Genomic DNA, 12,596 nt, shown 5'->3' with positions numbered 1-12,596 from the left:
ATACAAATAACTTGGCATCAACCTACAAAACAACACAAGGTTAGCCAATGATAACATGAAATAGTATCACATTCTAGGACTTAATTCAATTAAATTATATTATTATTTACTTCAATTTATTTCATTTTACTCGATATTACTCGGCATTTCCTTTCTATTTATCTCAGGTAGTTTATTTGAAGCACAAGTAAAAAAAGGAAGAAAAGGAGGTGCAGAAAGAAGTTTTTGGAAACAAATATCAAAAGCCAAAGCCCAGCCCAAAAGGCACAGGCGTTGTGCCTGTGACGAGCGTCACAGAGGCTGTGACGAGCGCCACGCCTAGCACACTCCTGTTACGAGCGTCACACATGGTGTGACGGACGTCACACCATTCCCCTATACTTTTGGCACCAGGAACGCAACAGACCACGTTGAAGCTACTTTCACGCTGACCCTTTTACAACGTAATGGCTATATTTACGGAAAACCCTTGGAAGCGGTTGCAATAAGTATCAGTATAAATAGAGCTTTTTGGAAAGCTCTCGGTTCCACACTTTTTTCCAAATTTCTTTGCCGTTCGCATTTTTCTTTTTCCAGCAGCTTAAGCATATTTTTACAGTACTACTTTTACAATTTTTATATTGTTTCTTTTGCAATTCTATTTTCTTTTCTAGCATTTAATTAATTTTTCGCACAATAGTTTCTACACCGGAAACTATTGTGTACCTTTTACCGGATCTAACCTTACGTTAGAATCTAGTTTTTTATTCCTTCGCTTTTATTTTTCTGCCTGATTGAAGAATTCAAGAACAGATCCAACCGACCTGTGGTGGAGTGTTCAAGACTGCTATTTAATTTCTCAGGTTCTTTAATTATTGTTTGAATTTATATATGCCCTGTTTTACTGTTTATTTATATTATTTGCCTGAGATGAATCTGTTTATGCATGATATTCATTTAAGTCTGTTTAGTATGTCTGGCTAAATTATTTAGGTATCGGTATGTAAAGTAAGCGGAATGAAGGAATCAAAACTAAGTTGGTTTAATTAAGTTTAAAATTAAAATCACTCTTTTTACGGTATCAATTTACAGGTTTAATAACAAAGTTTTTGTACGAAAGTAAAAGACATAAAGAAGTTAAAATCAATAGAGCGAGAGTTTGAGGTTTTGACTGGACAGTGTAAATTGGACATTAATTCTAGATCAGGGCGAGAGCAATTTTTAGAGTTAATTAAATTCTAATCTTTTTAAAAAAGTATTTTTAAAGATTGAATGTGAGGACGAGAGTTAAGCATTTGAATTTAATTATATAACCTAAGTCAACAGAGCGAGAGTTTGAGATAAGGGTGTTTAAACGATTAGTGTTTTCTTAAAAAGAGTTTCTACGGATTCTATTGTTTTCAAAAAGTGGTTTTTGACTTAACTATAAGTGACAGCTACGTTAATATAAAATCATAGTTTATTCAACAGAGCGAGAGTTCGAGATAAAACTTTTAATCAATAGCGTCAACTGAAAAGATTTATTTTAAAACCAAGAAACCAATAAAGAATTGATTCCCTAATTACGACGAACTGCATACCGATATCCGCTTATTAGATATTTATTTTAGATCTTATTTTAGTTTTAGCTTTTCCCCCAAACAATCAAAGTATTACCTGCCTTAGCTTTACGAAGTAACCTTAGATAACGGTATATCGATTCATAAGTCCCTGTGGGATCGATATCTTTTAAAACTATGCGATAGAACTGTGCACTTGCAGTTTGTACCCCAAATTCGACTCATAAAGTCGCGATCAAGTTTTTGGCGCCGTTGCCGGGGACTTTTATTTAGTCGATATCGTAACTCTTCTGTTACGCTGTAGAGACTAAGGCTTTTCTTTTCTCTTTTCTTTCTTTCGTTGATTTGTATGCCACGCACTCGCTCACAAGGCGAGCCATTCTACTTACGAATCAACGATATCGAACTATATCTCCGAGTCTTATGACGAATTTGGGAATATCGTGCTGCAAACAATCTCCCTCCTGTTGAACTTCCTGATTTCAAAAATATTTTCCCTTCGATACCCGAGATGGCAGAACCAGCTCGTGCTCTTCGCGATTACGCCGCTCCATCGCAAGATGAATCGCATTCAAGTATTGCTCCACCCGCAATCGAAGCAAACAACTTTGAACTCAAACCTTCACTGTTGCAGGCAGTGCAACAGAACCAATTCTCTGGAAATCCTACCGAGGATCCTAATCTTCATTTATCCGTATTTGTCCAATATGCTGATACTGTTAAAGCTAATGGTGTCACTTCAGAGGCAATTCGACTTCGTCTTTTTCCTTTCTCATTAAGAGATAACGCTAGAAGATGGCTTTAATCTCTTCCTTCAAACTCAGTCACCACATGGAACGAGTTGAAGAAAGTTTTTCTTGCTCGATATTTTCCGCCAAGCAAAACAGCTATGTTAAGAGCCCAGATAAATGGATTTAAACAGAAAGATAACGAGTCTCTTTTCGAAGCATGGGAAAGATACAAAGACATGATGAGACTTTGTCCACACCATGGTTTAGAGGACTGGTTAGTAATTCATACATTCTATAATGGTCTCTTATACAACACGAGGTTAACAATAGATGCTGCCGCAGGTGGTGCACTAATGAACAAACCTTATGTTGACGCTTACCAACTTATCGAAAGCATGGCTCAAAACCACTATCAGTGGGGAAGCGAACGAACAATGGTAGAAAAACCTCAAACGAAAACTGGCATGTACGAGATAAGTAACCTTGATCATGTTAATGCAAAAGTGGATGCTCTGGTCCAGAAAATTGAAAGTTTAAATGTATCACCTCCAGCCACTGTAGTTGCCATAACTCAGAATTGCGAAGTCTGTGGAATCCAAGGTCACACTCCTGCAGATTGTCAACTCCTAACAGGAATCCAAGCGAAGCAAGTAAACTATGCTCAAGGAAGCCCCTACTCGCACACCTATAACTCAAATTGGAAGAATCATCCCAATTTTTCATATAAGAGTAATAATGCTTTATACGCACCTGGACAATCTCCAAATCAAGCCCCAGCTATACCTCCGGGATATCAGAAGCCGACCCCATCTACACCTAACAATAACGCCCCTAGGAAATCCAACTTGGAAATCATGATGGAAAACTTTATAGCTTCTCAACAGCAAACCAATAAAGATTTCTTAAACCAGAATGTACACACTAGCGAACAAATTAAACAACTAGCAAGTAAAGTAGATGCCCTGGCTACTCATAACAAAATGCTGGAAACGCAAATTTCGCAAGTAGCTCAACAACAAGCGCCTACTGCTGCCCCAACTGGTACATTTCCTGGCCAACCCCAACCTAACCCAAGAAGCCACGCTCATGCAATTATACTGAGAAGTGGAACGGAAGTGGAAGGACCGTCTAACCCAAGGATAGAAAACCAAAACTCTAAAAAGTCAACTGAGAAGGAAAGTGAACCTAAGGAAAAGGAAGAGAGTAATAAGGAAACCGTAGAAAAGAAGGAACCTTATGTACCTCCACCACCCTATAAACCACCTATCCCTTACCCTCAAAGGCTTATTAAAACCAAAGATGCGGGCCAATTTAAAAAATTTGTTGACCTACTAAAACAATTAAACGTCACAATTCCGTTTACAGAAGCTATTACGCAGATGCCCTCAAATGCCAAGTTTTTAAAAGAAATTCTTTCTAATAAAAGGAAACTTGAAGATAGCGAAACCGTTACACTCACCGCTGAATGTAGCGCTATAATACAAAATATGCCTCCTAAACTTAAAGACCCAGGTAGTTTCTCTATACCCTGTCACATAGGAAAATTTGTCATTGACAAAGCCTTATGCGATTTAGGAGCCGGTATTAGTGTTATGCCTTTATCCATATGCAAGAGACTTGAAATGGGAGAATTAAGACCAACTAAAATGTCTGTGCAACTAGCAGATCGTTCCGTCAAATATCCTGTAGGAATTCTTGAAAACATTCCAGTGCGCATAGGTCAATTCTACATTCCAACCGACTTTATAATTATGGATATTAGAGAAGATGAAGTTACACCCATTATAATGGGAAGACCATTCTTAGCAACTGCCGGTGCGATCATAGATGTAAAACGAGGACGACTCACTTTCGAAGTAGGAGAAGAGAAAATTGAGTTCATTCTTTCCCAATTTTTGAAAGCACCTGCAATAGAAGATACATGTTACTTCATGGATATCATCGATGAATGCATAAAAGAAACAGAGTTAGAAAAAGACAAATCATCTGACTATCTTGTAGAAGACAAACTTAACCAATGTTTGGCAATAACACCGGACCCTACGCAATGCCTTAAGAAACCAACCTTAGACCTAAAAACACTTCCCGAGAAGCTGAGATATGAATTCCTAGACTTAGAGCTTGAACGACCAGTGATAGTTAATGCTGACCTAGGAAGACTCGAAACAGAAAAACTCCTGCATATCTTAAGAAAATATCCAACCGCACTAGGTTACAACATCACCGATCTTAAAGGAATAAGTCCCTCTATTTGTATGCACCGCATCATGCTAGAAGAAGATTGAAAAATTCTAGGGAACATCAGAGGAGACTAAACCCGATCCTGAGTGAGGTAGTGAAGAAGGAAATAACCAAGTTATTAGAGGCAGGTATCATATATCCTATATCTGATAGAAAATGGGTTAGTCCTGTGCACGTAGTACCAAAGAAAGGAGGTGTAATAGTCATTGAAAATGAAAAAGGAGAAACTATAACCAAACGAATCGAATCGGGATGGAGAATGTGCATTGACTATAGGAAACTAAACAAAGCAACCCGAAAAGATCATTTCCCTTTACCATTCATTGACCAGATGTTAGAACGATTAGCAAAACATTCACATTTCTGCTATCTAGACGGTTACTCAGGTTTCTTTCAAATACCAATTCATCCTGATGACCAAGAAAAGACAACGTTCACGTGCCCTTTTGGTACCTTCGCTTATAGACGAATGCCGTTTGGCTTGTGTAATGCTCCTGCAACTTTCCAAAGGTGCATGATGGCAATATTCGCCGATTTTCTAGAAAACATCATGGAAGTATTTATGGATGACTTTTCCGTATGCGGACAAAGCTTTGAAGAATGCCTTGAAAACCTAGAGAGAGTTCTAGAGCGATGTGTAAAAGTAAACCTAGTACTTAATTGGGAAAAATGCCACTTTATGGTACAAGAAGGAATTGTTTTAGGACACATCATCTCGAACAGAGGAATTGAAGTAGACAAAGCTAAAATAGAGGTAATCGAAAACCTTCAACCCCCGAAAACTGTGAGAGAAGTACGAAGCTTCTTAGGACATGCCGGTTTTTACCGACGATTCATTAAAGACTTCTCTAAAATAACTAAACCGTTGACCGGGTTATTAATGAAAGATGCTGAATTCATATTCGACAATAAATGTTTAGAAGCATTTCAAACGCTTAAACAAGCACTGATCTCCACGCCCATAATGCAGACACCAGATTGGAATGAACCATTCGAAATAATGTGTGATGCTAGTGATTACGCTGTAGATGCTGTTTTAGGACAACGAAAAGATAAAAAGCTTCACGTTATATATTACGCAAGTAGAACTCTAGATGAAGCACAAATGAATTACGCCACAACCGAGAAAGAACTTCTAGGAGTAGTGTTTGCGCTAGATAAATTTCGTTCTTACTTGGTCGGAGCCAAAATAATCATCTACACTGACCACGCTGCTATCAAATACCTCTTAACTAAAAAGGATGCTAAACCTAGACTCCTAAGATGGATCCTGTTGCTACAAGAGTTCGATTTGGAAATCAAAGACAAGAAAGGAACTGAAAACGTAGTAGCAGATCACCTCTCTAGACTTGAGAACCTTGAACCGGAAAGAACATCAATTAACGATGATTTCTCGTACGATAAACTTATAGCTACTTTGGAAGAAAATAACGCTGATAAACAGGTAGAAACCACTTTAGCTATATCTGTTACACCGTGGTACGCTGACCTCGTTAATTATTTAGCTGCCGGAATAGTTCCACCTACCTTATCCTACCAACAGAAGAAACGATTCTTCTATGACATAAAACATTATTACTGGGATGACCCCTTACTTTTTAAAAGAGGCCCCGATGGTATTTTCCGTCGGTGTATACCCGAAGAAGAGGTAGAAAATATAATCCAACACTGTCACTCCGCTCCTTATGGTGGACATGCAAGTACATCCAAGACCTGCTCTAAAATCCTACAAGCCAGTTTTTATTGGCCAAGTATATGGAAGGATGTACATGCAGCTATTAAGAAATGTGACAGATGTCAACGCACAGGAAACATATCTAGACGTGACGAGATGCCACAAAAGGGCGTTTTGGAAGTAGAGATTTTCGACGTGTGGGGAATAGACTTCATGGGACCTTTTCCATCCTCTTTCGGTAACAAATACATACTCGTGCCAGTTGACTACGTATCGAAATGGATTGAAGCTATAGCTTCTCCAACAAACGACACACGAAGAGTAACTAGACTCTTTAAGAATATAATATTTCCAAGGTTTGGCGTCCCAAGAATAGTAGTCAGTGATGGTGGATCGCATTTCATATCCAAGGTACTCGAAAAACTACTGCTTAAGTATGGCGTAAGACATAGAGTAGCGACACCTTACCACCCTCAAACCAGTGAGCAAGTGGAAGTGTCTAACAGAGAAATCAAACAGATACTAGAGAAAACAGTCGCCACTTCAAGGAAAGACTGGTCATTGAAATTACCAGAAGCTTTATGGGCTTACCGAACTGCTTACAAAACTCCCATAGGGACAACCCCATTTAAGCTCATTTATGGAAAATCCTGTCACCTCCCGGTAGAATTAGAACATAAAGCCTATTGGGCTATTAAAAATCTAAATTTAAACTATAAAGCCGCCGGTGAAAAGAGAATCCTTGATATAAGCGAATTAGAGGAACTCAGAAGAGACGCTTACGAAAATGCCAGAATCTACAAAGAAAGAACAAAACAATGGCATGACAAGCGCATATCAAGGAAAATCTTCAAACAAGGCGATACAGTCATTTTATTTAACTCCAGGCTAAAGTTATTCCCGGGAAAACTACGATCTAGATGGTCAGGTCCTTTTCAAATCACCAATGTTTTTCCCAGTGGAGCAGTAGAAATTAAAGGCAAATCTATGGAACCATTTACCGTAAACGGGAAACGTCTAAAACATTATCACTATGCAGAAAACACTGAAGATTCGCAAGTCTTGCACTTAGACGAAATGCCTCAAGAACTTATAGATTATAATTGATAGTTTTTATGTCGAGCTTGCGACATTAAACAAAGCGCTTAGTGGGAGACAACCCACAAATATTTTATTATTTTCTTCTATTATCATATTTATATTTTTTTATTTCTTCCTTAATTATTCTTTTAACTTTTATTTGGTATTCATTCTTATTTTTATCTATTAAAAACTTTTCACTTCTTCTTTCGGCATTTGGCCAAATCCTGACTAAAACTCTTGTTTTTCTCTTCTCTAGCTAACACTAACCTGATGGGACAAATTGATCGTATGGGTATCAAATTCAGAGGAACAACTCAGAAACAAAAGTTTGAGGAACTAGCCACGAGAGAGATGCTACCTAGTCTGTATGCTGATGACTAGGCAATGACTACCCTTGGACTAAGACAAAGTGTCCTGTATTTGCTGAGTCAGATAGGGTGGGAAACCGCTCCTATCCGTAGACAATTTGTCACATACCGGAGACTGACTCTAGAATTCCTTAGTTCTCTGATCTATCTACCCAGCCATGGAAAAGGAATAAGTAGAGGTTTTATCCAGTTCAGAATGTTTAACATGGAGTACCAATTTAATATTCAAGATTTTACCAACCTTTTAGGTTTCCCTACATCCTTTGACACATTCACAGTGAGCCAAGAAGAACTTTTTGAATATAGAGAACTTGAACACTTTTGGGGTAACTTGACTGGAAATGACGATCCCGAGGAACATGAGTTTCTCTCTGGAAACATACATAACCCGGCCTTCCGTTATTTCCATAAGATCCTGACCCACACCTTATTTGGGAAGAAGCCAAACAGTACCACAGTTTCACGTGATGAACTCTTCATCATATTTTGTGCTTCCCAGAACCGTCCAGTAAACGGTGCCACTTTTATGTTAGCAAATTTGGACCACCTTATCCAAGATGAGCGAGCACCAATTCGAATAGGCGGTTTGATAACTATGATAGGTAATGCTATTGGATTACGTCAGCCTATGCTTGACTTAAGCCCTTTTTGTGGCATTACTACTATGAGTATACCCTTCCTCTTCAACACTATGTTTATAGCAAACCTAGGGTCTGATGAGTTTGAGCTTATAATTTATAACCAAGTTCTTTGCCTATTCACCATGCCCGATCCTAGGACTAGTGTTCATAACCGCAGTAACTGGCTATACAATCTGAACGAAACCCCCTCTCCTGCTAGATCCACTGAATCCATCCAGGACTATGAGATTTGTGATGACCAGATTCCTTATGCCGAATCTGACCCTCAGACACCCTCTGGCTATTATGATATTGATCCTCCTCCTCAACCTGTTCAGACCGAAGAATCGGCAATACCCGACCTTAGACATCGTATGCCCGGAACTGATTATAACACTGCCATTGAAGCTTTGATGTCAGAACAAGAAGCCCTCAGAGAAGAGTTCGCTAACATGAGACACGAAATTCAAGGATACATGAACGGTATGACAAATCAGTTTCACGAGTTGCTAAACCGTGTTAACTCCTTTGCTCCTCCGGCCAGAGATCGTGCAGATGGATAGAATTTATTTTTCTTAGTTATCTAGTTTTAGTTAGTTTTATTATTTAATGTTATTTAAATTTATGTTCGTATTTGTTTCTCTTTCGCAATTTTTGTTTTTTTTCTTCCAATGTTACATTATGATTATTTTATTGAAGCTATTTATTTATTTTATTATGTAATATCTATTATGCTCTCTATTGTTGCTGCCTACATGACTTATTAAAGAATAATATATTTATGCACTATTATGCAAAGTAGAATAGCATGCAGGAAAATTCAATAGCAAAATAAAATAATCTGAAGCTAAGCAAAACGAAATAGTAAAATTTTTTTACCAAAATCATTATGAAGAACGCTAGCTGAACCATGCCAAAAATACTGTGTGACGAGCGTCACACAATCTATGACGGACGGCACGCCAAGTACTTGTTACGCTCGTCACGCCCTTGTGACGAGCGTAACACCTTTCTGACTAGGTGAACGTTACAGAGCCGTTGGAGACGAACGTTACACCCTTACACCTTTTTACCTTCCCCATTTATTCACATTAACCCACATTTATTCACTTTTCAACCACCTCTTTTCCAACTTCCAAATTCTTTTCCTATAAATACCCACCAAACCCTCCTTCATTCACCACAAACCACTCTCTAATATCAAATACATTTCTTTTCTTTCCCAAATTACCTCTTTCAAACCATTCATCAGTATGGCGGGCAATCAGAATTTCGGAAATATCATCTTCCGATCCGGAGATGAAAACTATCAAAGGGAGCAATTCGAGCGCTTTCAACAACGCGGTGTCACTTCTACCAGGTATCCCGATTCAACTTGTTTACAACAATTAGGATTACTTCAAGGTATCGAGTGGATGCTCCGCCTTGCCGATCTAACCTTTCTATGCACGCATAACCAACCCACCTACCCCTCCCTAACCTTAGAATTCTTAAGTTCATACGCGTACAACATTCCCGCCGGTGAGGACGAATTCTTAACCGGTACCGCAACCTTCCGTATGTTCAACACCGAGTACTCCTTAAACCAAAACCAATTGAGTACCATGCTACAATTCCCCACAGAAGGTCAAGTCTACCCCAGAATCCCTCCAAACTTGAATTGGAGCACAGTTGCCGCTTTCGACCTCTTTAAGAAAATATCTGGTGTAGATGCCAACAACTGGGAAGAGCTCCTTGTTTCCCATATACATAACCCAACTATCCGGTACTTTATCCGCATCCTACAAAACACCGTTTTTGGAAGACCGAACAACAGCAAGGTCAACGCAATGGAACTCTTCTTCCTCGAATGCGTCTTCGAACCGCAGGCTAAGGTAAACGTCGCCTCCTTCCTATTTCATCATATCCACACCTTATGTGCTAGAGGCCGTCAACCTTTTGTAATTGGTGGATTAATCACCACCATAGCACTTGGATTAAACCTAGGGGATAGACTCCAAACTTTAGAATCTTTACCTCCCCTATTTATGGATATCAGCTACTGTCAGTCCAGCCGCCTAATAAAGAACAGAGTAGGCGGAAAATATTACCTTATGGTGAATAACCAGGCCGTCCCAAGCGTTGTTCTCCCCAACATTTCCCTAATAGATGTCACCAATCCCAACCGCCACCTCTATGATCTGAATGCTCCCGAAGCCACCGAGCCTTCACATGCAAACCCGTCTACAGACGAGTTCGAAGAAATGGAGCAAGGTGATCATGCTCCTGCACAACAATCAGTCCCGCTCAACCCTTCCGATACTGCAGCTGGCCCATCCTCCCGACATCGTCGACGAAGAAGGCTTGCAACCAATGACGACATCATGGATGCTATTGATGGTATGCAAGCACAGAATCTCGAAATGATGGACATGATGCGCCAAATGCAACAACAACAGGAAGAGAGGAATGCCATAACCGATCAGCGGTTCACTGAGCTGTTCAGCAGGTTTGACGACTTAGACTTACGTCAGCGATCACCAGGCCCAAGAACAAGAGGCGGAAGGCAGCATTAACTTTAGTTTTCTTTTTCCTTTCTTTTTGTAATTCATTTTTTCCTTCAAACATTGGGGACAATGTTTCATTCAAGTATGGGGGGGAAAACCGTGTTCTTCCTATCCTCCTTTTTCCCTTCTTTTTCAAGTATGTTATCTTTCCCTTTTCATTGTTATTTCCCTTCTTATAAAATATATATATATATATATATATATATATATATATATATATATATATATATATATATATATATATATTATAATATAGATTTATTTTAAGTTAAGTCCCTAGTGTAAAAACTTTCTATTATCTATTCCCCTCAAATTTTCATGAGCCATAATAACAGAAATTTAACACACCCAGTGAGTATAAAGGTTGCTCATTTTATCGAACTTGAGACAAATTAAGACAAAAATTATTACCATAACAACGCTCTAAGAACCTCAACATGTTAGATCAGGATAAGTACCTATTATACCAATCCCTTGAACTTTTAGTTTTATATTAACCCCGAGTAGTTTATACGAGAAGTCAGCACCATCTTAATAGCAAACTACCTGGAGAGCCGATGAATATAAGTGAATGATTCCCATAGTAATAAAAAATTATATATATCAGGAAATGCACTAATTAAGTTAGGTGATCCTTACCAGATCATTTAATCTAAAGGTTGCAGATCATACAAAAGCATAATATGAGAGCAAAAACTTGATCGCGACTTTATGAGTCGAATTTGGGGTACAAACTGCAAGTGCACAGTTCTATCGCGTAGTTTTAAAAGATATCGATCCCACAGGGTCTTATGAATCGATATACCGTTATCTAAGGTTACTTCGTAAAGCTAAGGCAGGTAATACTTTGATTGTTTGGGGGAAAAGCTAAAACTAAAATAAGATCTAAAATAAATATCTAATAAGCGGATATCGGTATGCAGTTCGTCGTAATTAGGGAATCAATTCTTTATTGGTTTCTTGGTTTTAAAATAAATCTTTTCAGTTGACGCTATTGATTAAAAGTTTTATCTCAAACTCTCGCTCTGTTGAATAAACTATGATTTTATATTAACGTAGCTGTCACTTATAATTAAGTCAAAAACCACTTTTTGAAAACAATAGAATCCGTAGAAACTCTTTTTAAGAAAACACTAATCGTTTAAACACCCTTATCTCAAACTCTCGCTCTGTTGACTTAGGTTATATAATTAAATTCAAATGCTTAACTCTCGTCCTCACATTCAATCTTTAAAAATACTTTTTGAAAAAGATTAGAATTTAATTAACTCTAAAAATTGCTCTCGCCCTGATCTAGAATTAATGTCCAATTTACACTGTCCAGTCAAAACCTCAAACTCTCGCTCTATTGATTTTAACTTCTTTATGTCTTTTACTTTCGTACAAAAACTTTATTATTAAACCTGTAAATTGAGACCGTAAAAAGAGTGATTTTAATTTTAAACTTAATTAAACCAACTTAGTTTTGATTCCTTCATTCCGCTTACTTTACATACCGATACCTAAATAATTTAGCCAGACATACTAAACAGACTTAAATGAATATCATGCATAAACAGATTCATCTCAGGCAAATAATATAAATAAACAGTAAAACAGGGCATATATAAATTCAAACAATAATTAAAGAACCTGAGAAATTAAATAGCAGTCTTGAACACTCCACCACAGGTCGGTTGGATCTGTTCTTGAATTCTTCAATCAGGCAGGAAAATAAAAGCGAAGGAATAAAAAACTAGATTCTAACGTAAGGTTAGATCCGGTAAAAGGTACACAATAGTTTCCGGTGTAGAA

General features: G+C 38.1%; 1 non-coding gene across 1 annotated transcript; it reads right to left on the bottom strand.

Moving 5' to 3' along the window:
- Positions 1 to 2,427: 2,427 nt before the first annotated feature.
- Positions 2,428 to 2,534, bottom strand: LOC127077944 (small nucleolar RNA R71). The gene has a single exon (XR_007787703.1). It is a non-coding gene; the product is annotated as a small nucleolar RNA R71 (small nucleolar RNA).
- Between the last annotated feature and the right edge of the window lie 10,062 nt (positions 2,535 to 12,596).

Source organism: Lathyrus oleraceus, chromosome 4 (genome assembly GCF_024323335.1).
Source record: "Lathyrus oleraceus cultivar Zhongwan6 chromosome 4, CAAS_Psat_ZW6_1.0, whole genome shotgun sequence".
In the NCBI taxonomy this organism is placed as follows: domain Eukaryota; kingdom Viridiplantae; phylum Streptophyta; class Magnoliopsida; order Fabales; family Fabaceae; genus Lathyrus; species Lathyrus oleraceus.
The sequence above is the reverse complement of the archived record's forward strand: the minus strand, read 5'-3'. Positions and strand labels throughout refer to the sequence as shown.